General features: G+C 55.3%; 2 long non-coding RNA genes across 5 annotated transcripts in view; both read left to right on the forward strand.

The window, feature by feature from the left end:
* The window catches only part of LOC108176363 (uncharacterized), a 62361-nt gene that overhangs the window by 26946 nt on the left and 11504 nt on the right, over nt 1-23911 (forward strand). The window lies entirely within an intron of this gene.
* On the forward strand, nt 13399-14008 carry LOC149128128 (uncharacterized). Its single transcript, XR_016230426.1, has 2 exons — nt 13399-13556; nt 13782-14008. It is a non-coding gene; the product is annotated as an uncharacterized LOC149128128 (long non-coding RNA).

Raw genomic sequence — 23911 nt, forward strand, 5'->3', positions numbered from 1 at the left:
GTGGACAGCAGGGGCCCAACCATGCAAGCTGCTGTCCCCTGGGGTGCACATCAGCAGGAAGCTGGGATCAGAAGCAGAGCAGGACATGAACCCAGGCACCGAGATGTGATGGGGTGTCCCAATCAGCATCCTAATGGCTGCACCAAATGCCTGCCTCTGAAGTTTTGGTCTCAGAAAGGAGGCAGCCAAAGGGGGAAGAAGGAGACTGCATCAGGCTGAACTGGCCACACCGCCAGGGCTCAGCATGGAGCCCCGGCAGCAGAACCTCCTTCCTACTCATGGTGCCCCCCCAGGAAAGTCGGGGGCCTGGGCGCCTGTCCTGTCTGTCCCAAGCTGTCTATGGACGAGAGACCTCTGCCAGGCTTCTCTGCCTTGTGGGCAACGTGCCTCACTCACCAAGCATCAGGGTGCCAGGTAATTTCCTATGGAAATAGCCACGTAGAGATGGACATTGCTTTGCAAATATCAGACTTGCTCCCAGATGCTCCCGCTCTCTCCACATCCTTCAGACAGATGCTCCAGCCCTCCGAGCGCAGGTTCTTCAGCTGAGAAATAGGACAGTGTCAACCCTAGGCACTTGGTGTGGGCCTGGGGTGGGGGTGGGGTGTGAGGAAGAGCCTGGCAGAGGCTGAACCTTCCTTGTCCTGTAAGAGCAGCTGTCGCAGAATTGTTCAGAGGCCACCCTGCCCTGGCCGAGCTGATGTGACCGTCTCAGCGCCCTGGCCACCTGCTTGTTCCCCTGGATCCCAGTGGTCTGGAGGGTTCCTGCCCAAGCCTTGTCCAGCCCACAGATCCCAGGGCAGTGCCTCCTTCATGGGGACAGCCTGCAGCAGGGCCAGATATTGCGCAGAGGCCGGGCAGCCTCCATCAGCGGCCTAACCCTTTCCTGTCACTGGCCCAGGAGGAGCAGGGGCGGAAGGGTGGGGTGGGGGGGACGCAGAAGAGGGACCAGGACTTCCTTCTTCCTGAGGCTCTGAGTACCCAGGAGGAGACAGTGAGGGCTGACCCGCAGGCTGGACCGGTCCACACCTGGGTGAGTGTGGCCCACACCAAGTGTTCACACCTGAACATCCTCCTTGGAAGGCCAGATCTCGCCTTTGTCTTGAAATACTCAGGTCCGGCCAGGCTAGAGAGAGCCCAGGAGAGCCTGTGACACAGAAGGCCCTGGGTCCTCCTCTTCCCTCCGCGGGGGCTGACACCAGCCCCTCAGGCTGCCCTGAGCTTCCGAGATTGCTGGGGGCTGCAAGCCCAGAGCCCCAAGGAAGGCAGGCTTCTGGGCAGGAGACACACAGTCACAGCCACACTTGAGTCCTGCGCCCCAGCCCTGGGGAGGGCGCCCTCACTTCCCAAACTTCCCAGGTGGCCACCCGCCATAGGGGTGAGGCCAGGGGCTCTCTGTGTCTCTTGCCTTGTCAAGACCCTGCCAACCTTGTCATTCACTGATTCACTCATTCATTCGTTCCTCACCCAATTGCTGAGTCCCAGCCAAGGCTCGAGGGCAGGCAAACCTCCTCCTCCTGTGTGACCACAGACAAGCTGTCTCACCTGCGGGACCCAAGGCAAGAGGTGGTTAGGAGGACCCCTCCCAGCTGCCGCCCCCCAGAGTGCTCAGTGAGCACCTCCCACGGCAGACTCTGGCTTGTCCCTCACTGCGGTGTCCCCTTCCCTGCCTCTGCCTCTCAGCCCCAAGTGCCAGGACGCAGCTCCCCTGCCGGCCAGGCCAGGTGCACAGAGGCCCCCATTCTCCGGACCCGCGTCCCCTGGCCCTGCTCCTGGGGACCCTGCCCCGCGACCTCACGACCCCTCCGTTCGCGCGGGCAAAGAGGGGCCTTTTGTTCCGGCCGGGCCGCCGGGCTGCGCGCTCCCGCCCTAATCCGGCTAATTAGCGTCCACAGGGCGCGCTCGCCCACCGCTTTCCCACGGCCGCGAAGAAAGCCCCTCAGTGCGGCGGCCGCGCGAACAGAGGCCGATTCAGCGCCCGCCGCCCGCCGCCGCCGCGCTCTGCGCTGCCAGCCCTGCCGCCTCCCCCGGCGCTCCCTGGCCGCCTCGCGCTCCCTCCGCCTATCTGCTCCGTCCCCGTGGCCCCGTTCTCGCAGCCTGGGTTCAACTTGCCCCTCACTGGGGCTACTGGGGGCCCTCGGCCAAGCCCAGCCCCAGGCCCTCTCGTGGGCTGGCCTGGGTCTGGGAACAAGTGCGCTAGAACTCCCGGGGAGGATGTGTACAGAGGGCGCTGGGCAGGTGAATGGGTCCTTTGGCCTTGGTGGTGGCGGAGGGGGGGGGGGGCGGGGGGGTAGTGTCAGGAAACTCCTTCGTTCGGTCGTTCGTTCATTCATTCATTCATCAGCACACACTAACTAGTGTTTATTGTGTGCCAGAAAGTGTTCCAAGCAGCAAGGAGAAGGCCAGGACCAAAGGAGGACCCTCTCCTACATTCTAGCGGGGAAGGCAAACCAAACCCCGAGGGTGGGAAGGGCTAAGGAAAGACACAAAATCACGATTGCCGTTGCAGGCGGTGAGCAGAGGATCCAGAGTGGCCTCTCTGTGTGGGTGACACTTTGGTGGGGACGCGAGGTGATGACGTCATGGTGCCCCTCCCCCCACCAGAGCTGCAGTGCCCTGAGGAGGGCCAGGCTGGGCAGGGCACAGAGGCCAGGGAGAGAGTGCCTGGAAGACCTGTGGCCCAGGAGAGCTGTTCTTCCTTGGTCGTCTTGTCTTTTCCTCGCCACTGTCAGGGACTTTTGAATGCACACACGAGGAATAAACCACACAGCCCCGTGGGAGGGGTCCTGCCGGGGCAGGGGTGGGGGGAGGGGCTGGCAGGCTGTATCCTGGCAGAAGTAGTGCTTCCTCTTTGTAGAAAACCAGGGGTTTCTTTACATTGAGGTAGTTAAGGAAAGAGGATGGGAGAGCTATAGCTCACAAAGCAACACAGTATTACGTGTTCAGGCAACAGGAAATTAAGAGAGGGACGTGGCCTCCCGTGGGCTTGTGCAGGCCGAGATCACGAAAGAGAGACCACAGAGGGTGGGGCAGGGCAGGTGGGCACATGGAAGACCCCGGCCAGGGCGGGGGTTGAGGGCCCTGAGGGAGCCGGAAGCCCCAGCCAGAGTGTGCTGGCTAAGTGCAGGGTGTGTGTCATGTTTGTGGGGACAGAGGAGGCCTGCGCCCGTTCTCAGCCTCTTCCAGCAGCCCGCTGCCCCGCCCTCACTTCCTGGGCTGGTGGAGCCCGGCCCTGGCTGAACTGCCCCTCCATCCAACAATCCCCTCATCCCAGCTAGCAGCACAGGGCCGGCCCGGGCTCGCAGGCCAGACAGCCTCAGGCCTTCTTCCTGTGGGCTGTGCTGTTGAGGCCAAACACCTGGAACCCTGGCTGGGCTGGACCTGGGGGCTTTCTTCATAACCCTGCCCCTCGCTACTGGGGGGCCTCTCTCACTGGAGAAAATCATAACACACGCACACACACACACACACGCACATGCACACGCGCACACACACACACACACGGCTTCTGCAAGGACAGGTGGGACAAGGGCGTGAGATGTGTGCTATTGGCCAGTGACTTCCTGTCTCTTTAGACCAGCGCGTTTCACGTTTTGATCTATTACCCACATGTGTGATCAGAGTGAGTGCATACGTGTCCTTGCAGTGTTGAATGCAGTGGTCTAGTCTGTTCCTTTTCGTTCCCATTGGATCTTGAACTACAGTTTGAGAAACATTGCCATTAAGTCACAGAATGGGTTGTAACAACTTTGTGGTCTCACCACCTGGAGGGGGCGCTGGGGAGCTGCCCCACTGGACGTACCTACCCCGACTCCAGCATGGCCTGCCTGCTCCTCTGCAGGTGACTTGAGCCTTCATCCATGCCCCCCTGGCCTGCCCCCAAAAGGTTCCCGCAGACCCCAATTGGCCTCATGCCAAGGCGACATAGTCTGCTGGGCTTGGACAGGGTCTTGGGGGTCCCCTTGTCCCTCATTTAACATAGGAGGAGCTGAGGCCCAGCCAAGGACCGTGGTTTATCCCAGGCCACCCAGAGAAGAGGCACAGAACCAGGACCAGAGCTCACATGTCCACCTGTCTGCCCATGGCTTACTTGCACGTCCAGCCCCGTTTTTCTGCCTGATGCCCAGCGTTCCCTCTTCCTTCCATTTCTGGGGTCTGGGAAGTACCCCTGGGCTGAGTGCAGAGGGGATAAAGCAGCAGGATCAGCCTGGAGTCTGCACACAGGAACCATGCGGCCAAAGGCGAGCCTGTTAACACCTGCAGGGACGGGGTGTTTGGCCTGAGGGCTGAGAGATGCTGGCTGGAATGCCCATGTCCCGTATCAGAGTGCCTGCGTGCCAGTCCCACCTCTGGGTTCTGACTCCAGCTTCTTGCTAGTGAAGACTCGATGACCTGGGTTCCTGCCACTCATGGTAGATCCAGATTGAGTTCTGGGCTTCTGCTGTGGTCTAGCTCCCCCCAGCCACTGTGGGCATTTGGAGCATGAACCAATGGATGGGATCTTTGTCTTTCTTTCTCTCTTCCTATCAAATCAATAAATAAAAATTAAAACAACAAAATGCTCGGAGCAGCCTCCTCTGGACAGTGGAAAAGATGTTTTCTGCTCTTCTCAACACAGAAGAGTGCTGCTTTGCAGGTTAAATGTGATGTGCACATGACAGACTTTGAAAAGCCTTTAGGTATACTTTAAAGTTGAAGAGTCCTTGAGGTTGGGGAAGGGTTGAGGTGAAGCCCAGGGCTTTCTTAAGAGGGTGAAATTATTTTCTTGGGACAGTGAATTTATTCTGTATGATATTGCTGTGGTAGACACACGCACTGGCCAGGACCCACGGAAGGAAAGAACAGACATAGCGGGGGGGGGGGGGAGTCAAGGGTTGGAATGGGATCCCAGGAAGGAAGGCGGGACATGACAAAGCTGCCTCGCTGTGTCACACACACCATGCAACAGCCTCCCTGAAGTTGGAGCTGGTGAGGCGGAGGAGTTTCTGAGCTAAGTTGCTTCGGAAATTAGTGGGATCTGCAAGACTAAAGAAACCTGGTGATGGAGCCATTTCCCAGGGAATATGGCTCAATTCCCAGCCCACTCTGCATGCATTTTGAAATTGAACAATTAAGTACACGGATGGTATATGGTAGATGGCCAGAGCTAGGTTTCTCACTGCAGGTGTGACGGGTCGCAGACAAGCCAGGGGAGCAGGCTACTCCTGTGACAATGACTTCTGTGGTGGTGGGTTACAGTTGTAACATCTGGGTAAAATCGGCTTTATCTTAATGTTGATGCAGATGGTCCAGTATAGAAATACCCATGGACAGATGTGCATTTAGTTAGCTGTGCACACGGGGCAGAATGCACGCCTGCGTTGCCATGCTCTGGCAGCTGAGGGGTCTTGGAGCAATGAGTACACGGGGTCTCCAGGTCTTGCTTTCTAATCTCATTTTTCCAATAAAAGGGATCAGGACTCTTTAGAGAAATGGCTAGTTATAGGACTGGGACAGGAAATCCACAAGTTGACCCTGCGACATCCTATAGGACTAGAAAGTAAAGATGTCTAAAGAAGAGATACAAATGATGGGAGTGTGTCAAAGGGATACAGGAGCCAACTGAAAGAGCTCCGGTGGCCACAGCACGTAAAGAAACACAAGGGCAGCATTTGGTCAAGAGGTGACACAGGTTAAGGCACCTGGGTCTCACGTTGGCGTGCCGGGTTTGATACCCGGCCCTGGTTCGCGACTCCAGCTTCCTGCTACTGCAGATCCTGGGAGACGGTGATCTTGCCTCAAGTGACTGGGTTCCTATCACCCTCATGAGAGACCTAAATTGGGTTCCCAGCTCCCAGTTTTGGCCTCAGCCAAGCTTAGCTGTTGTGGTCATTTGGGGGGTGAACCAGTGGGTGGCAGTTCCGTTTCTCTGTTTCTCCACCTCTCTCTCTCTGTCTCTCTCTCTCTCTCTCTCTGTCTCCCTCTTTCCCTTGCAAATTAAAAAAAAATGATTAAAATAAATGTAGTAGTTTGGATTACTACCCAAAGTATAAAATAAATTCTGTGAGCCCCTAAATAAATGATTAACTAAATAAACAAATGGGGGAGAAGATACAAAGCTGCTGTGTTGAAGAATCCAGATGACTTACATGCAAGGAGGAGCGGAGCTCCCGCCTCCTGAAAGTGGGCGGTGCCTAATAACTTCCACACAGTGAGAGGCATGCAGAGGGGAGGGAGGAACTTGTCTGCGGAGAAACCTGGCAAACACCGCCTCAGCCAGGCCTCAAGAGGGACCATCCCGCTGATGCGACGTGGCTTGCCGGCGTGGTCTTGCTTCCCCAACCCCATACGTAAGCCCAGTCTAACCTTGAGAAAAACACAGGTGCTCCTCCACCCAGTCAAGGTCAGAGTGGCCGTTTGGCACAGTGGTTACCAGGCCACCAGGGATGCCCACATCCCGTCTTGGAGTGCCTGGGTTCCGCTCCTGTCTCTGCTCTCCATTCCAGCTTCCTGTTACTAAGCGTCCCAGGAGACAGCAGGTGATGGCTCAGAGAGTTGGGTCCCTGCCACCCACGTGGAGACCCAGACTGAGCTATATTAATAATGCTAATGATATTGCAAGGCTGATGACAATGAATGAATATTGGTTTATTTGTTGTGGCGAATGCCCCGTACCACTGTAAGATAATAATAGGGGAGGCTGTGGGAGGGGTATGGAAACACTCCAGGCCATCTTGGAAATTTTTTCTCTCAGTCTCGGCGTAGTCTAAGGTACAAATGCTATAGAAAACAGTGAATGCCTCATTATGTTAATTACTCACAGTTTCTGAGGAATTGTGGACAAATGGAGCTAGAAGAAGGCCTTGGGGAAGGGTATTTCAGGGGCAGTGCTGCAACACAGCAGGTAAAACCACCACTTGTGGCACTGGCATCCCATCTGGGTGCTGGTTCAAGACCCACCTGCTCCACTTCCGATCCAGCTCCCTGCTAATGCACCTGGGAAAGCAGTAGAAGATGCCCTGAGTGCTGGGGCCCCTGCACCCACATGGGAGACCCAGAAGAAGCTTCCAGCTCCTTCCTTCAGACTGGCCCAGCTCCTGCCCTTGTGGCCATTTAGGGATTAAACCGGTGGATGGATGATCTGCCTCTGTGTTTGTCTCTCTCTATATATAGAACTCTAACTTTCAAATAAATAAATAAGTCTTTAAAATGTTTTTTCAAAACCCAAACAAGTAAAAAAGCAAATAGATCGACTTTTAAAATCAACAAATGCAAATAAACAAAATGAGACTGAAATCCTGTAAGAAAAGCATAGGAACCTAATCAAGACTGTCAACAAGTGACTGCTCCCTTCTGCGTCCTCCCGCCCACCCCCACTAGGATGGCTCCTGGTCCACCCCTTCATACAGAAGGCCCCAAGACTCTCTGCCAATTGCTGTATCACGCTGACACTCCCTTTTGGGAGAAGGTTTTAAGAAGGGCAGAGAGCACTTGGGGAACTGCTCAGGAGGAGGAGGGTTGTGGAAGAAGCTCTGTGCATGCCCCAGCCCGGGAGGAGGGGACAGAGGAAGGGCTCCTTGCACAGGGTTTCCTCGGCCCTTCCTGATCCGGGAGGGCCCCTGGAGGAGGTGAGCAGGTGAGGAGTCTCTCTGTGCTGGACTCCTCGCCCCCCGCCCCTTCCCAGCAAGCCCCATCAAACCTCTGGGGCCAGCTCTGCTCCACCCCCAACCCCGCCCCAGGGACAGCCCTGCAGAGCTGTTAAAGGCCAGCTCTGGAATCAACCAAGTTCTGCCACTCTGCCTCTTAGCAGCAGTGGGGCCTGGAGGAGTCGTCTGTCCTCTCTGAGGCTCAGAATAGCGCCAGGCGCTGTGGCAGAGGTCAATTGAGATAGTGCCTGCGAAGACAGGACCTGGTCCACGCCGGGGATGTGGCCAGTGGGCTGCAGTCAACCTACCTTCCAGCGAGACCCGGTAGTCGGCCGTGTCTCCCTCATCCCTGGGAACCAGTCCTGCCCTGCAGCCCAGGCCCACTGTGGCAGTTCTAAAACCTGATCCCCAAATGTGTAAGCCTCTCTCCATCAAGAGGTGAGGTTTCTGTCTGCTCCTGTGAAGTCTGGGCCATGTGGACACCTAAAACCTCAACTAACAGAAAATGGCAGAAGCGATGTTGTTGCCGGTTTCTGAGCCTAGGCTTTAAGGCAATGTCAGCTTCGACTTCCTGTCGCTTAGGACTCTCACTCTTGGAAGCCAGCCACCATGCCGAGAGGAAGTCGGAGCAGCCTGCAGAGAGGCCATGTGGAAGGGACAGAGGCCCTGGCTTGCAGGCCTGGCGGAGCTCCCAGCCCGCAGCCAGCTCTCGCTCGCTCACCACGCACAGAATCGTGCCTCCCCAGATGAGCTGCCCCAGCTTCCCCCTGCAGTGCAGAAACCAGCCTTTCCCAAGATGCTCATGTAGCAACATAAGCTGAATCAATGACTGGTGACGTGCTCAGCTACTAAGTTTTGGGGTTGCACAGCCCCATAACCTGAACATGTGATGCCTGGGTCCAGGACTCCTCCTTTTTCTCCTCCTCTGTGTGCTCAGTTGCAATGCAGGTTGTGGTGTGGTGGTTTAGTGCATGGAGTCTGGAGCCAGATTGCCTGGGTTCAAATCCCAACCTTCCCACACAGCAATAATATGATTCTAAGCAAGCTACCTATTCTCTCTGGGCCTCAGCTACTTCATCTATAAGATGGGGATCATGATAGTAGATATTATAGAAATGTGGGGAAGATTGAATGTACTAATAAACACGAGGCCTGTAGAAAATACCTACCAAGTCGAGGTGCCAGCCCTCCTGGGTCCTGGGGCACTGGGCTGCTGGGAGCTCCCTGGGATCTAAGATGAGCCTTGCCTGGCCATTGGGGCCCCCACCTGACTGCCCAGGTGTCACCAGTCTGCCTCCCCAGTCTGTGAGCTGTCATTCATCTTGCAGGTGCCAAGCTCTGTCCACGAGGTGGCCTTGCTCCCTCCCATGACCCTTCTGGCCCAGCCTCTCTGGCCCACAGCCCCTCCCTGCACGTCCCTGACCCTCTCGGCTGACTTCGCTCCTCTTGCTGGGCTGTTAGGGAATAAGGAAGAGTCGCTAGGTGAGGGTACAGACCCCCCTGTGGGAGCCAGTACACCGGTGTGTGGGTGATGAGTTTAGTTCATAGTTGCACTGGGAAATGGAAGCTGAAGACATTGAATCCATCGCAGAAATGAGTCCAGAGTGAATGGGCCGCGGCAGGGCAGGTTTCGTGGTGGGAAGCAAGAACATTTTTACTGTCTTTCCCAGGAAGAGCCTGGCAGCGTGGGCAGGTCCCCAGGAAGCTAAGGTTTCCACTTAACGAGGTTTAGCCAGAGAAGAAGGAGCACGCTCTGGGAGACTTTCCCACGCCTCCTGGCGCAGATTCTGAGGACCCAGAGCGCCTCGGCTTGGGGGCCCTTCCCCAGGACTGGGTGGGGGCAGCACACCCCAGCCCCTCCTCAGAGCTTTGCCTGAGCACTGAGGGGGTGAAATTCCCCCGGGGCACAGGGGCTTTGAAGGGGCAGAGCACAGGGACCGGTACCTGGCGGGAGTGATGCCTGCAGGACCGGTGCCAGCTCCAGCTGCTCTGCCCCTGAGCCCACCAGAGCACCATGGCTTCAGGCTGGGGAAAGCCACGTTCACCTGGCTGGGGACCTGTGGGAACAGAATGCGGGGCTGGGTCCTTACCTCCTCTCCCTCGGAAATAGGGAGGATGGAGAGAGCCTGGGCCCATGGCGGCTGTCGGGGAGGACAGGGGCCCGGTGGGAAGGGGAGGCAGGAGTGTAGCCAGGGAGGCGCTGTGTGGAGCAAGCCACCCTAGCCCAGGGGGCACCGAGGGGCCTGTTCCAGGATGGGTTGAGGGGGCGGGGAGAGAAGGGGAGCTGGGCAGAGCGGAGAGACCCTGGGTCCAAATTGGGCCCTGCAAGTGCACCCCCCCGCACCTGCTCACAACAGCTTCCACGGGAAAGACCGTCTTGCTCACAGGGTATCCTGTGAATCAGCCAGAGGAGCCAGAACTCAATGCAGTGCCAGACTTAACTGCCCTTGGTGTGGAGAGACGATCCTGTCTGGGGGCTCCCAGCCCGGTCAGAAGCTCTCAGTCCTGGCTGGCTGCATGGTGGAGTCTCCTAACGCTGGACTCCACTGCAGACCCACAGAAGCCAGGCAGCTGGTAAGGCCCAGGTGGCGGGGTTGGAGAGCCTGGGATCAGCCCCACAGAGGACTCTTCCACTAGCTGCACCTTGCTTCCCGTGCCCGCAGCAGGCTGGGGGCAGCAGCCAGGGCAAGATGGAGTCGGGCCATCTCTAGTTGTCACACACCCCTCGTGGGGCTCAGCAGATGTCCTGGCTCTGAACAGAGGCTCCGGCTTTCTGCCCCCCAAGACTGAAGTCTCCCAGCCTCTGCTGCCCTTGTGCGTCACCCCTCCCCCCCGACCAGGCCCAGCAGACCCATTGGCCTGGCACAGGCCAAGGCCCTCTCTCTCAGGTCTGGTGTGCAGCTGGCAGGAGGCTTGGATTCTGTGAGCAGCCACATTGAGATGCTGCCCCTGTTCTGCCCTAGTTCAGGATTTCAGAGCCTTAAGGCACCCTCCCTGGCCTTTTCCTGCTCCTGCTGTCACCCTGGAAACCAAGGGGGAGGGCGGGCAGGGTTGGGCATGGGTAGGGAGCTGTGCTGGCTGGCTGAGCGGAGAGAGGCCTAGCAGAACCAAGGCTGGGCTCAGCCTGGAGAAAGGCCTGTTTCCGAGGTTCCTGGCTCCAAGGGGGATGTTTTTTCTGGTTTGTCTCCCCCGATGAGGGTGCCTTTTCTTGTCTGCGCAGAAGTGTCCTAACTGGTGGCCGATGCATCGAGCTGCCTTTTGAGCAGCTTGTGGGGTTTGCTCCCAGAACTCCCCGTGGTGGCTTGCTCTGGCTCTGCCCCAGGCATCCCAGCAAGACAAGGAAAAGAATCACCCTCTCCTCCCAGATCCAAGCCAGCCAAGACCCCCAACTGCGGCTGGGACCGGAAGGCGCGGCAGGTGGCTGCGTGGAATCAGCCTCAGTTCCCTGGGCATCCCCTGCGCCCAGGAGCCCGTCACAGCCTCCTGGCCAGGGGGTTATCTGTGAGAATCAGCAGTGAGATCCAGCGGCCATGCTGAGTGCTCCATGACTCTCAGACTCCGCGAGCCTGGGAGCGCTCTCTCCAGCAGTCACGGCTGTGCACATGTCACACAGCCAGCGTGAAACTTGAGGGGAGGCACAGGAGGGGGGCCCTAAGTGAGAGGCCCTGCTCCAGATGCAAGGGCATTGTCCTGGGTCCCGGCCCCAGCTCTGCTGCTCTTTTTATTATTATTATTGTGGTTTTGTTGTTGCTGTTGTTGTGTTTATTTATTTATTTATTTATTTTGAAAATCAGAAATACAGAAAGCGGAAGATCTTCCATCTGCTCGGTCACTCCCTAGACGGCAAGGGCTGGGCTAGGCTGAAGCCAGGAGCCAGGAGCTTCTTCCAGGTCTCCCACATGGATGCAGGGGCTCAGGGACTTGGGCCATCTTCCACTGCTTTCCCAGGTGCATTAGCAGAGAGCTGGACCAGAAGTGGAGCGGCTGGGACTCAAACCTGCGCCCATACGGGATGTCCGCGCTGCAGGTCGGGGCTTTAACCTGCTGCACCACAGTGCAGCCCGTCTGCTGCTCTTGTATCACCTGTTCTTGGGTGTCCGGCCGCCATCTGGAGACAGGACTCTCGCCCTTCCCAGCCAGGGCTGCAGGTGGGTGGGAGGGCAGGTGCCTCCCTGGCCGACAGCTGCTCCCGCTGAGAGGGGTGATCAGGATGGCCTGGCCAGGCCCCTTCACCAGGCTGCAGTCCCTGTCCCAGCTGCTGTGAGAGTTGATTGCTAAGGCTCAGGGTTGCTCGCTTCTGCACAATCTGGGAGTGGATCCACTCCCAGGTACCCACCCCTGACCCACCATCTTGCCCTACTCACTGCCTGACCCAGGCTACCACATAGCAGGCCCTCAGCCTTCAAAGGGGACACAGCAATCCACAGTGCTCGGAGCTCCCATGGGGTCATGTTGAGGCTGGAGGCCACCCTCTGCCTCTGTTTCTCCCCTGCCCCACCCTCTGCCTTCCCTGTCCTGCTCCTATGAGTGCTACCCAGGCCACTTCCATAGGGATGCTGCTTCTAGGACCCCAGCCCAAGGCCCCAGCAGGGGGGCAGAGAAGCTTAGGGCCTGAGCTGGTGTGGGCGGAGGTAGGTAGTGGGCGGGGGGGGGCTGCTCCACCTTTTGCCACCCTCGTCTCACTGCGCCCCCTGAGCCTCCCACTGGGAGCCACCCATCGGTAGTCCTGTCCTACTGATACAGCAGCAGAGACCGGAAGGGCCCCTCTCCTCTAAACCTTGGGTCACCAAGGACACCGAGGGCTTCTTCCAGGCTCCAAAGCTAGTGTCCTGCCTGCTGCCCCACAGACAGCCCCCCTGTCCCTGCCCTGGGATTGGCAGAAGCCAGACCCTCAGCAGGAAAGGACTTGAGGACATTAAGACCTGGGTCCTCCCCTGGGGTAGGGAGGACAGGAGCAGCTGGCCTGGCCACCCAGCTGGCAGCTGGACGGGGCGGGGAGGGGGGGCTTCCTGCGTCCTTCCTTCCCCTTTCCTGCTGGGAGGAGGGGGCTCCCAGCTTCCTTCCTTCCTGCTGACACTGCCCTTTTCTGAGCGGGTGGGAGCGTGGGGACACGAAGCACTGGACACAAAAGCAGGGTATGTGGGAGCTGTCCAGGCACGGCCGCTGGCAAAGCTGGGGACTCGCAGGCCAGAGGGCTTCTTGGAGCCTGTCACTGCACCATGTCACACTCCCTCTGCTCTGGCTTCTGAAGAGAGGGAGGATCTTGGGCACCTGGGCTCTTCCCACCTCTGCACACACACGCCTGCCTCCCTGGGCCTTAGGGGAAGGGAAATCTCCAGCAAGGTTCAGGGGAGAGGCTGGGGGCCCCAGCTGGCGGGGGGGCCGAACGAGGAAGAGGAAGTAGCGGGTGTTTTGCTGACGGCCTAACACCCCATGTTGGCCTGGCCTGTCTCAGCAGCCTGGTGCCTGCATCAGTGGGTAGCTTACGGGCTGCAGCCACTGCTTCCTGTGCCCAGCCTGTGGGGAGGCTGCAACAGCCATGACTGCCAGGACCAGTGAACACTCTGAACCCGAGACCTGTTCTGATAAGCTCAGGCTCGGCCGGCGGAAGGAGGTGGTGGCCCCACAGCCCCAGCAGCCGGCCCTGAAAGCTATGTTTACCCCAAACCTTCCTTCCGCTCGGGTGCAGCCAGGAAAGCTGCAGCCGTCTGGGCTCTGGGGCGGGGCAGGGCATGCTGAAACAGGAGTTGACTGAGGCTTGTGGGCTTGTGCAAGCTTCCAGCCCCAGTGCGGAAGGGTGGGAGGAGGACAGTTGCAAGCCTTCTGGGGGCAGCTTGGCAAGGCGGATCTCAAGCCCCAGAGATGAACACAGCCTAGGATTCAGCACTCCGCTTCTGGGAAGGGAGCCGGAGGGAGGACGAGTATGTTCAGGTGAGGTGTGTGCACCAGGACACTTATCTCAGCCTCGGTTACAGCTGACCCAGTGCTGGGAGGTTGGGACAGGCACACGCGGAGAACTTGGCAGCTGCCATGAACATTCTGGTACATGGCCTTGGTTGCTGCCACACACGATTCTCCCGGGTGTAGACGAAATTCCTGGGTTCAAAGGACTGTGAGGTTGGAGATGACGCTGCAAAACTGTGTTTGTCCCAACAGCAGTCCCACCCCCGGTGCACGAGAGGCCCAGTTCTCCAGCATCTTTGCCAGCACTTAGTACCGGCAGCCTGTTGAGTTTTGGCTCTTCAGCTGAGTGTGTAAACGTGTTGACTGTGGTTTTAATCTGCATTTCCAAACATATGGCAACAGAAAAATGGACAAATTGTATGTATTTATAACATGAAAATCTACACGGCAATAAAAAAATGAACTACTCATTCACACAACTATGTGGATGAACCTCAAGACATGATCACACACACCTTGTATGCAGAAGAGCACACCCTACACAGTTCCATTCATGTGAAATTCCCAAACAGGCAAAACTAACCTAGGGTGATGAAGGTCAGAGCAGTTGCCTACAGGGCTGGGGGAGGCATTGACTAGGAAGAGAGTGAGGGAACTGTCTGGAATGTTGGAAATGTCCAATATCTCAATCTGTGTAGTGGTTAAATAAGTGTTTGCAGATGCAAAGTTTTATCAAACTTGTCATGTTTTTAATTTGTTGTATGTAACACATACTCACATAGAAGAAGATGTTTACATATTCAGCAAGCGGCTGGTGTAAGGCACAGCATGTTGAGCCACTGCCCGTGACACCACCATCCCATGAGTGCCAGCTCAATTCCTGGCTGCTGCACTTCTGATCCAGCTCTTTCTGATGGGCCTGTGAAAGCAGCAAAGATGGTCCAAGCACTTGGGCCCCTGCCACCCACTCTGAGACCCAAATGGAGGTACAGGCTCTTGGGTTCAGCCTGGCCCAGTCCTGGCCGTTGTGGCCATTTGGGGCGTTAACCAGCAGATGAAAGCGCGCTCTCTCTTTCTGTAATCTGCCTTCCAAATAACTAAAATAAATCTCTAAAAAAATTCATCACAAAGAGGAAAAATAATATAGACCTATATTGATTTGCCTGGAATTATGTTCAATATACATTAAGTGGGAAAAGTAGGTTGAAAATCTTGTGGTCATCTACAGATTCTCTAGCTAATTGTGCTTTGGAGAAAGTTAGGTGTATCTCTCACTTTAAGCTAACATATAATTGTAGGGTTTACATCTAAAATGTTTCCTTTGCCAAGGTTCCAAAGTGCATAGGAAACATCATATATAGATATGAAACAAACCAATGGTTCTCTGATGTGGAAGCCAAATATTACAGCTCGCAGTACACAGTTTGAAGAACTGAAGAAATGTGTATCTACAGGGCCATGATAAGACAGGAGAATCTGAATTATATTACATGGAAACAGTTGGAGGGATCTGGGGATATTTAACTTGGAAAATGGAAAACATAGAAGTGGTTACTTTTGAGAATTTGAAGCCTATTACCATATGGGTCTCATACTCCCTCAGTGCCATTGGAGAGAGTAACAAAAAGAAGCAAGGTGGACATCATTAGAGAGAGGGGCTTCTACCACTGAGGGGGTGAATGAGCTGGCCATCAAGGTTCCAGACATTCTCTCTCTCTCTCTCTCTCAAAGATTTATTCATTTATTTGAGAGGCAGAGTTACAGAGAGAGGGAGAGACAGAGAGAAAAGTCTTCCATCCACTTGTTCGCTTCCCAGATGACTGCAATGGCTCAAACTGGGCCAATCTGAAGCCAGGAGCCAGGAGCTTCTTCCAGGTCTCCCACGTGGGTGCAGGGGCCCAAGGACTTAGGCCATCTTCTGCTGCTTTCCCAGGCCATAGCAGAGAGCTGGATTGGAAGAGGAGCAGACGGAACTAGAAACGGTGCATTTATGGGATGCTGGCACCACAGGCGGAGGCTTAACCCACTATGCCACAGTGTCATCCCCTCTCTTTTAAAAAATTATTTATTTATTTGCAAGGTTGGAGACAGATCTCCTAGCCACTGGTTCACTCCCCAGATGCTCCCAACAGCCAGGGCTGGGTGAGGCCAATCCAGGAACCAGAAACTCATTCAGAGTCTCTCATGTGGGTGGCAGGGACCCAAGTACTTGGGCCATCACCTGCTGCTTCCCAGGATGAATTAGAAGAAACAGGAATCAGAAGCGGAGCTGGGACTTGACCCCATACACTCATTTTTGGATATGGGTGTCCCAAGCATTGTCTAGCCTTTGCACAATGCCTGCCCCTATTCCTTCCATCTCTGACTCCAACAGTCAGACGGTGAAGGAAAATGGTACAACCAGAGCCACACAGGGAAGCGATGCAACTAGAATCATAATCCTGCCCTCCAGCAGGGAGAGTCTACAAGAAAATCTGCGGAAAAGAACAAAAAATGTTAGACTGCTTGCAAAAAAGTCATCAACCCTTCCTTCTAGCCCTGCAAGAACACCCTTGCCAGCGTGGCTCTTCAGCGCCTCTCCTCAAGAGCCCGAGCTCTGGGACTTGCTTTGGCCGCTGGACCGTTAGCAAACGTGAAGCAAGCAGAGGTTGGAAAGGAGAGCTTCCGCTCTGGGCCTGCCCTCATTTGCTCTGTGGTTGCCGCCCTGTGACAACTCCAGTTAGCCTGCCCATCAGGCTAAAGTCCCAGCGCTCCCACCACCCCCAGCAGATAAGCAAGCGACAGCGAGTTCCAAACCCCAGACATGGGAGTGAGACCATCCCACCAAACAGCCCCCAGCTGACCCCCAGCTGCCTGCAGCCACCCAGGAGAGGCTGGGTGGGGCCAGCGGAAGTGCTGCCCCCAATGAGCCCAACCCACACTGCTGACCCACGAAATCATGAGCTGCTACACGCTTGTCTTAAGCCACTGAGATTTGGGGTGGGGTATTAGGTAGTAAAAGTTAAACAATGAGCATCTTCTATGTTTTTTTTTTAAAGTCATAGAAATCACACATTTCAAAGATTCTGGAGGCAAGGAGTAACTTAGTCATAATATATTTCCAAAATTAGAGAGCAGGTGTTTAAGCTAGCAGTTAAGATGCTTCATTCTACACTGGAGTACTTGACTTCAATCCCTCACTGACTTCTGCCTCCAGTTTCCCACCTATGCAGACCCTGGGAGTCAGTGGTGATGGTTCAAATACAGGGCTTCCTGCCACACACATGGGAGACCTGGATGGGGTTACTGGCTCCCGGCTGTGGCCATTCCGGGAGGGAACCCAGCAAATAGGAGCCCTCCTCCCCGACCTCTCTCTGTCTTTCCCTCTCTGCCTCTCTTTATAAACAAATAAATAAAATTAGGATACTCTCAGCCTTGGATGGAGATAGACAGGTTCCTGACAATATGAAAGAGAGAGATGTAGTAGGTATAAGGACAGCAGCAAATATAATGATTGCTAACATTACTGTGCAGGTGCACACCAAAGACCTTCCCCTACTTACTCATGGAATCATTTTAACAAGCCTTGAAGTCTGCTGTAAGACAGAGACGTGCCCCCTGGAAGATGGGGAGGCTCAACCCAGGCTGGTGCTTGTGAGGAGCGAGGGCCTCTTGGAGCAGTCATGGAGGGAGGACGTGTTCCCTTGGAACACCTGCTCACACCTCCCGGAGTTCTTTTCCACTCCGCAGCCTCCTTCCCCTTGAGCCATCCCCACCTGTCCTCTCCCTAGGAAATCTTCAGGGGGCTTCTACCTAGTGTTTGGTAATTTCCAGACTTCCAAGTCAGAGTCCCTCCTTCTAGACTTCCCACCGCCACTTCCCACCCTGCCCCACTCCCCTTTTCCTTCCAAAGCCAAAAGTTACTTTGGAGTTGCCCTTTGCACAGAGACAGAGACCAGGGAGCAGAAAAACTCAAGAACTAGCCCAAAGTCATCCAGCTGATCCCCCCTCGGTTAGCAGACCATGGACTTCTGAGGTCCCAGCCCTACGTTGTCCTATCATGTGAGAGTATTCTGGAGCTGTCCATGAACTTGATTGGGCTCTGGACTTTGGGCTCCAGGGTCCAGAGAAATGAAGACAATTCTCATAGTCTTTGAGCTGATGGAACCAATAAAACCTAAGGTTTTACCCAGTGGTGACAGTGTCGTTTTTCCTGTTCTACCTTGGCTTGCTCTATTTTCACCCCTTACTCTCTGAAATAATTTTGTTGTGAGGTGGCTGGGTCCAGGTTCCTGTCTCCAACACATGAAAGAATTTAAGAAATGCAGGGAGACACAAGATTTATTTGCATGCAAAAGCAAAAGTACACACTTGGGACAGAGTACAGGCATGCTCAAGAGAAAGTTGCCCTCCATGAGGTTCAAGTCTATCCCTTAGGAACAGGGAGCCATAGCAGATGGTGTCTGCGGTGGAGCTTAACTGCATATTCAGAGGGAGAGTTTGGGGCAGGGTTTGAGTACCACCCACTTCCTTGTCTTTTTTGGACAACTTGGAAATGTCGTGGCATCAGGTGCGTGATAAGAGCAGGTGTTTCAGCCATAGTTTTGATTGTAATGATCCTATAATGAGCTACAGGTCTTCGTGGGGACGCAGCTGGCAGCCATGTTGAATAATTTGAGCCGGTGCTGGTTCCTAGAGGTGAAACTGTGGAAGCTGTAGTTTTCCACTTCACAGAAAGGGGGTGCAGGTGGGGTTGCAGGGTAGGGGGGGTTGGTGGCCTTACCTCCTCCTTGCTAGCCCCTCCCTGCCTGTAAGGATTTCAGTCTCTCCCAGGGTTGGGCTTGTCCACACTGCTGGTGGACGTGAGAGGTCGGGTTGCTGTTGTGTGCAGCTGGGTGGGGGGATCTGCATGAGTGTGCGGGGACACGTCTGTCTGTCCGTGGAAGCCAGCATCTGTCTGTCTGGGTGTGATGTGACTCAGACGCTGAGGCTCACATTTCTCAGCACCCCCCACCCCTCCATCACTGCCCTGTAGCTCTCACAGCAGCTGTGTCCCCCCCTAACCCCCCCCCCCACCACCACAGGAAAAGAATGTCCCTGGCAGCCACGATGCCTGCCCCAGGCTGGATGCGGCAGCACAGGTGGGGGTGCCATGTCCAGCTGGCCCCAGGACAGGGCCGAATGCCCAGGGATGTTTCCCCGGAGCGTCCCCAGTCCCTGCTGCCCATAGCAGCTGCTGCTCTCTAGCATAGCATTGTCCTAAGAGGCGCTGCAACCCAGCTCTTGCCGGGGGCTCAGTCCATAGACTGAGTTGGCTGGTGATTCCCAGAGGACAGGACTCCACCACCTATGCATAGCCCACCCCCAGCACCTGTGTGCATCAGGAGCTGTGGCCTGGCCAGGGAGCTCTCAGTATGGCCAGGAAGAAATCCCCTTGCTAGATCTGAGTGGCCGGGGGTTGGGGTGGGTGGTGGGACTTCTTGGGGAAGGGCACGGTGATTCTTAGATGTTCAGTGGGAATTAAAAACTTGACACCATTAATTCTCATGACAACAGCAGGTCAAAACTGATCAGAGTCATGGGAAATGTTTAGAAACATAATTTTGGTGGTTTGGAGAGGCATAGTTGTGCTCTGGGGGGAAGGAGAGGCAGTGACACCTGCAATGGGTGGGTAGGCGGCCGAGGAGAAGGTGAGAGGGCAGTCTTGGCAGAGGCACTGGCTGGGCAGAGGATGGCCACTCTGGGAGCCCTTCTGGTTTTGTTGTGGGATCAGATCTGGTGGCCAGGACAGCAGTGATGGGAGAGGCCCTTGGTGAGACCCATGGGCCTAGGAAGGTTTCAGAGAGGAGGGGACAGAGACAAGGAGAAGGTCGAGGGCCCATGTGGGACGACAGCTTTCATGAACTTGGGAAGGCCTCTGCTCCCGGTCTTGAACCTGAAGGCCAGAGGCCCAAGGACTGGGGGCCAGAGTATCTGAGACAGGAGGGACCCTGAGCTTGTCTCAGCAAGGATGGCCAGGCCTGAGAATAGGGACATGAGGACATGAGGACTCAGCATGGCTCAGGAGACTCGGGTGCTGCCCAGCCTCCATCCAGCTCCTTCTGCAACTCCCAGGGGAGTCCCTGCCCTCACTCAGGCTGCACCTGAGCAGCCCAGAGGTGAGCAGGAAGCTCTGTGCTGTGTGACCTCACACACATCTCTCCCCCTCTCTCTGGGCCTGATTAACTAGTAAGGCTAGAGGGCCATGTAGAGGATTGCGGGACCTGCCCAGGCTCGGAGCGACAGATGCAGGGATCACTTGGTGATGTCTGCTTTGTCCTCTCAGGTGGCCTGGTAGCACATGTACCTCATATCTCCCATCTTCACAACACCCTTGGTGACATCCCATGCTCGAGCACTGGCCTGAGGACAAAGCCTCCACTGGGAAGTAGATCTCCCATTCCATCAGCCTTCCATATGTTTGCCCAGGGCCAGACATCTGCATAGAAGACAGGTGTCTCTGAGCCCCTGGCACCTGGCCTCAGGTAGACAAAGGCAAAGCCAGTCTGATAAGGAAGAGGAGGGAACGAAACACTCTCAGATCAGGAGTTCTTGGCCCATTTATTTTCTCTGGCATTTTGAGAAACTTGTGTCCCACTCCTCTTGTTTATAGCTAATAAGAAAGAAGTTTTGATTGTTGTTTTGTTTGTAGCTGAATCAGACAAACATTTGTAAGTACTGTCTAGAAAGAAAAGAACAAGGGAAACAGATGAATTGTACAATTTGGTTTAAATAGAACCCCAAATCTTAAGAACTTTAATTAGAAAATAAGAGTATATTTGTGGAGCTGGCACTGTGGCCAGTGGGTTATACCACTGCTGTGACACCAGGCATCCCTATCAGAGAGTGGGTTCAAGTCCCTGCTGTTCTGCCTCCAATCCAGCTCCCTGCTGTTGTGCCTGGGAAAGCAATGGATGATGGTCCAAGTACTTGGGTCGCTGCCACCATGTGGGAGACCCCAGTGGAGTTCTGGGCTCCCATTTGGAAAGTGAACCACTGGCTGAAAGATCTCTCTCTCTCTCTCTTTTTTTTTTTTTTTAAATTTATTTATTTATTTGAAACTCAGAGTTACACAGAGAGAGAAGGAGAGGCAGAGAGAGAGAGAAAGAGAGAGAGAGGTCTTCCATCCGCTGGTTCACTCCCCAATTGGCCGCAACAGCCAGAGCTGTGCCAATCTGAAGCCAGGAGTTTCCTCCAGGTCTCCCACGTGGGTGCAGTGGCCCAAAGACTTGGGCCATCTTCTACTACTTTCCCAGGCCATAGCAGAGAGCTGGATCGGAAGTGGAGCAGCCGGGTCTCGAAACAGCGCCCATATGGGATGCTGGCACTGCAGGTGGTGGCTTAACCCTCTATACCACAGCACTGGCCCCAGATCTCTCTCTCTCTCTCTCTCTCTCCTTGACTTTCTTCTTCCCTCTCTCCCTCTCCCTCTTCCCTCTCTGTCACTCTGCCTATCAAATAAGTAAATATTTTTAGAAGAGTATGTGAACTGTATATTCTATTGTATACTTGTCAATGTGTGTCTGTATGTAAATGTAGTGTATGATGATGTCCAAAGTGCTTACGTGGCATCACTGTGATATGAATGTGGATTTAGTGTGTGCATGTGTTATGCAGCAACTATGTTTACAGAGCATGCAGATGTATGACAATACTTCAAAAATTCATGAAGATGTAATTAAAAGATAAGCTTATTTGGGTACAAAAAGTTTTGAAACCCATGCAGTTTTTTCATAATGTGCATTTTCCTGTGTGTTCAGTGTACGTATAGGCATGGTGCGTAATGTAGACAGAAAACCTAGAAAAGGTAGGTATGGTATGAATGTGTGTGTCACGTGAGTGCACGTGACCCGTGACATGTGTGTTCCAGGTATGCATGGGGCATCCTTGCTCTGTGAGGCACTGGCCTTGAGCAGGGCCCGGCAATGGCGTGAAGTGACATTGAAGTTTGAAACAGCTGCCGGTGGGAAAATGAGCACAGCCAAAAATGAGCGCCAGGACCCCTGCACGTGCTTCGGGGCTCCCTCTTGCAGGAGGCTCTGGGGATCCTCCTGCTGGGCTCCCCGGCTCTGGGAAGCGCAGAGCGGTAGCAGTTGCTCACTGAGCCGGGTTCGGAGGCGCCACAGTAGAGAGGACGGCGGAGGGGACAGCCGACAGCCCGCCATGTGCCTGGCGGAAGCCATGGCGGCGGCTGTACTTCAGGCTCGGGTTTGTGGAGCCGGGTTGTTGATCTCAGCGCTTCCTGCCACAGCGGAAGTGCACAGGTCGGGGGCAGCGGCTGTGAATGTTTTTGCAGAGTTGGGGAGGGGCAGACCCCAGGGGTGAGGCTGTTCCTGGCGCGGGGCCGCTCGCTGGTAGGTGTCCAGTACAGAGCTGTGTGGCCCAGAGGGAACCTACGAGAGCGACAGCCTGATTTCCAGCACCCTCGGAGCGGGGCTTCCAGGGCAGGGCTGGGGCGGACATGTCTGTCCGCCCTGCTGCCCTCTTCCCTGCTGCCGTTATCCGGCCTCTCCCCCTGCAGCCCCAGTACTTCCCACGGCCTCCCGGTGCCATTGTTCGGTTTTCTCCGGACCCAGGCTGGCCTCCACCCTCCCTCAGACCAGAAAAACGGCATGGTGGCGGCAGACTGTGGGGAAGGGACAATTCTGGGGTTGAGGAGAAGAATTAGATTTCAAATGCGGCTGATCAGAGCAGCCTCAAGGGAGGAAGCCAAGGTTTAGGAAGAAATGGGGATGTCCCCAAGGTTACATGGAGAAGTGGTAGAATAATAATGGCCACCACAGCTCTCTGCTGTGGCCAGGGAGTGCAGTGGAGGATGGCCCAGGTGCTTGGGCCCTGCACCCCATGGGAGACCAGGAAAAGCACCTGGCTCCTGGCTCCTGCCATCGGATCAGCGCGGTGCGCCGGCCGCAGCGCGCCGGCCGCGGCGGCCATTGGAGGGTGAACCAACGGCAAAGGAAGACCTTTCTCTCTGTCTCTCTCTCTCACTGTCCACTCTGCCTGTTAAAAAATAAAAATAAAAAATATAATGGCCACCAGAATCACGGCTCCAGCAGTGTCTACTATATGGGTATACATGGGATACTGGAGTAATGTAAAAAATATTAACTAGTGTTTCTGCCAACATTCTTTAATGTATTTATTTATTTGAAAAGTAAGAGTTACAGAGAGAGGGAGAGATCTTATTATCCACCGGTTCACTCCCCAAATGGCTGCCACAGCTGGAGCTGGGCCAGGCTGGAGCCAGGAGCCTGGAATTCCATCCAAGTCTCCCACGAGGGTGCAGGGGCCCAAGCACTTGGGCTATCTTCTGCTGCTTTCCCAGGCACATTAGAAGGGAGCTGGATTGGAAGTGGAACAGCCGGGACTCGAACCGGCGCGCATATGGGATAGCAACATCACAGGCAGTGGCTTAACCCACTGTACCACAACACTGCCCCTCCCCACCACCCCATATTTTCCTGTGTTCCTTAGCTCCACCCCCACTTCCCTCCGCTGGTGTGCTCTGAGCATGCAGAGAGGATGTGAGCAGTTGCATGGCTCCTGGGGTTCCTGGGGGGGACCCAGTGGGGCTGCTGCAGGCTGAACCCCAGGAGCCTGGGTGGGAAGCCTGGGCTGCACCGCTCAGCTTTGGTCAGCTCAGGGAAGAGGCTGGAATTCTTGGACTCTGAGGTGCAGAAGCCAGAAGGAAGGTCTTCTAAAAGAGAAAGTAGTCATTGAAATGGAAATGTGGTGGAGTGAACAGGCTTGAGACAGGAGAGCTGAGAATCCATCCCAAATGCAACTCAAAGAAGTGAATCAGTAGGAACTAGGACAGTTGTTTGTTTGAGGGTATGAAAAACGGAATGGGCGTTCACCCTGTGCCAGGTCAAGCTCCAGAAGAGGGAAGGTCTCCTTCTCTGTGGATCGGGACCCTCTGAGGGGCAAGTCCGCCTGCTGAGCCTGATGTTGGGGAACAGCTGCCAGACAGTGCCCGCTCACAGCACTCCGGGACCCTGGCCCCTCCGGTCCTCTGCCCTTGAAGTTTCACTCGCTTTATTTTTAGATTTCTTCCCATTTTTGTCTGTTCTTTTTCTTTTCTTAAATATCTACGTATTTATTTACAAGGCAGAGTTATGGAGAGAAAGCGGGGGCGGGGGGGGGGGGGCTCATCCCCCATATGGCTGCATCGGGCCGGAGCTAGGCCAGGCCAAAGAATTCCATCCCGGTCTCCCTCATGGGTGGCAGAGCTTAAGCACTTGGGCCATCTTCTGCTGCCTTCCCAGGTGCATTGCAGGGAGCTGGGTTAGAAGTGAGGCATCTGGGACTCAAACCGGAGCTCATATGGATGCTGGTGTTACAGGTGGTGGCTTAACCTGCTGCGC

This window comes from Oryctolagus cuniculus, chromosome 2 (assembly GCF_051225735.1).
Source record: "Oryctolagus cuniculus isolate XC-2025 breed Fujian yellow rabbit chromosome 2, ASM5122573v1, whole genome shotgun sequence".
Lineage (NCBI taxonomy): Eukaryota > Metazoa > Chordata > Mammalia > Lagomorpha > Leporidae > Oryctolagus > Oryctolagus cuniculus.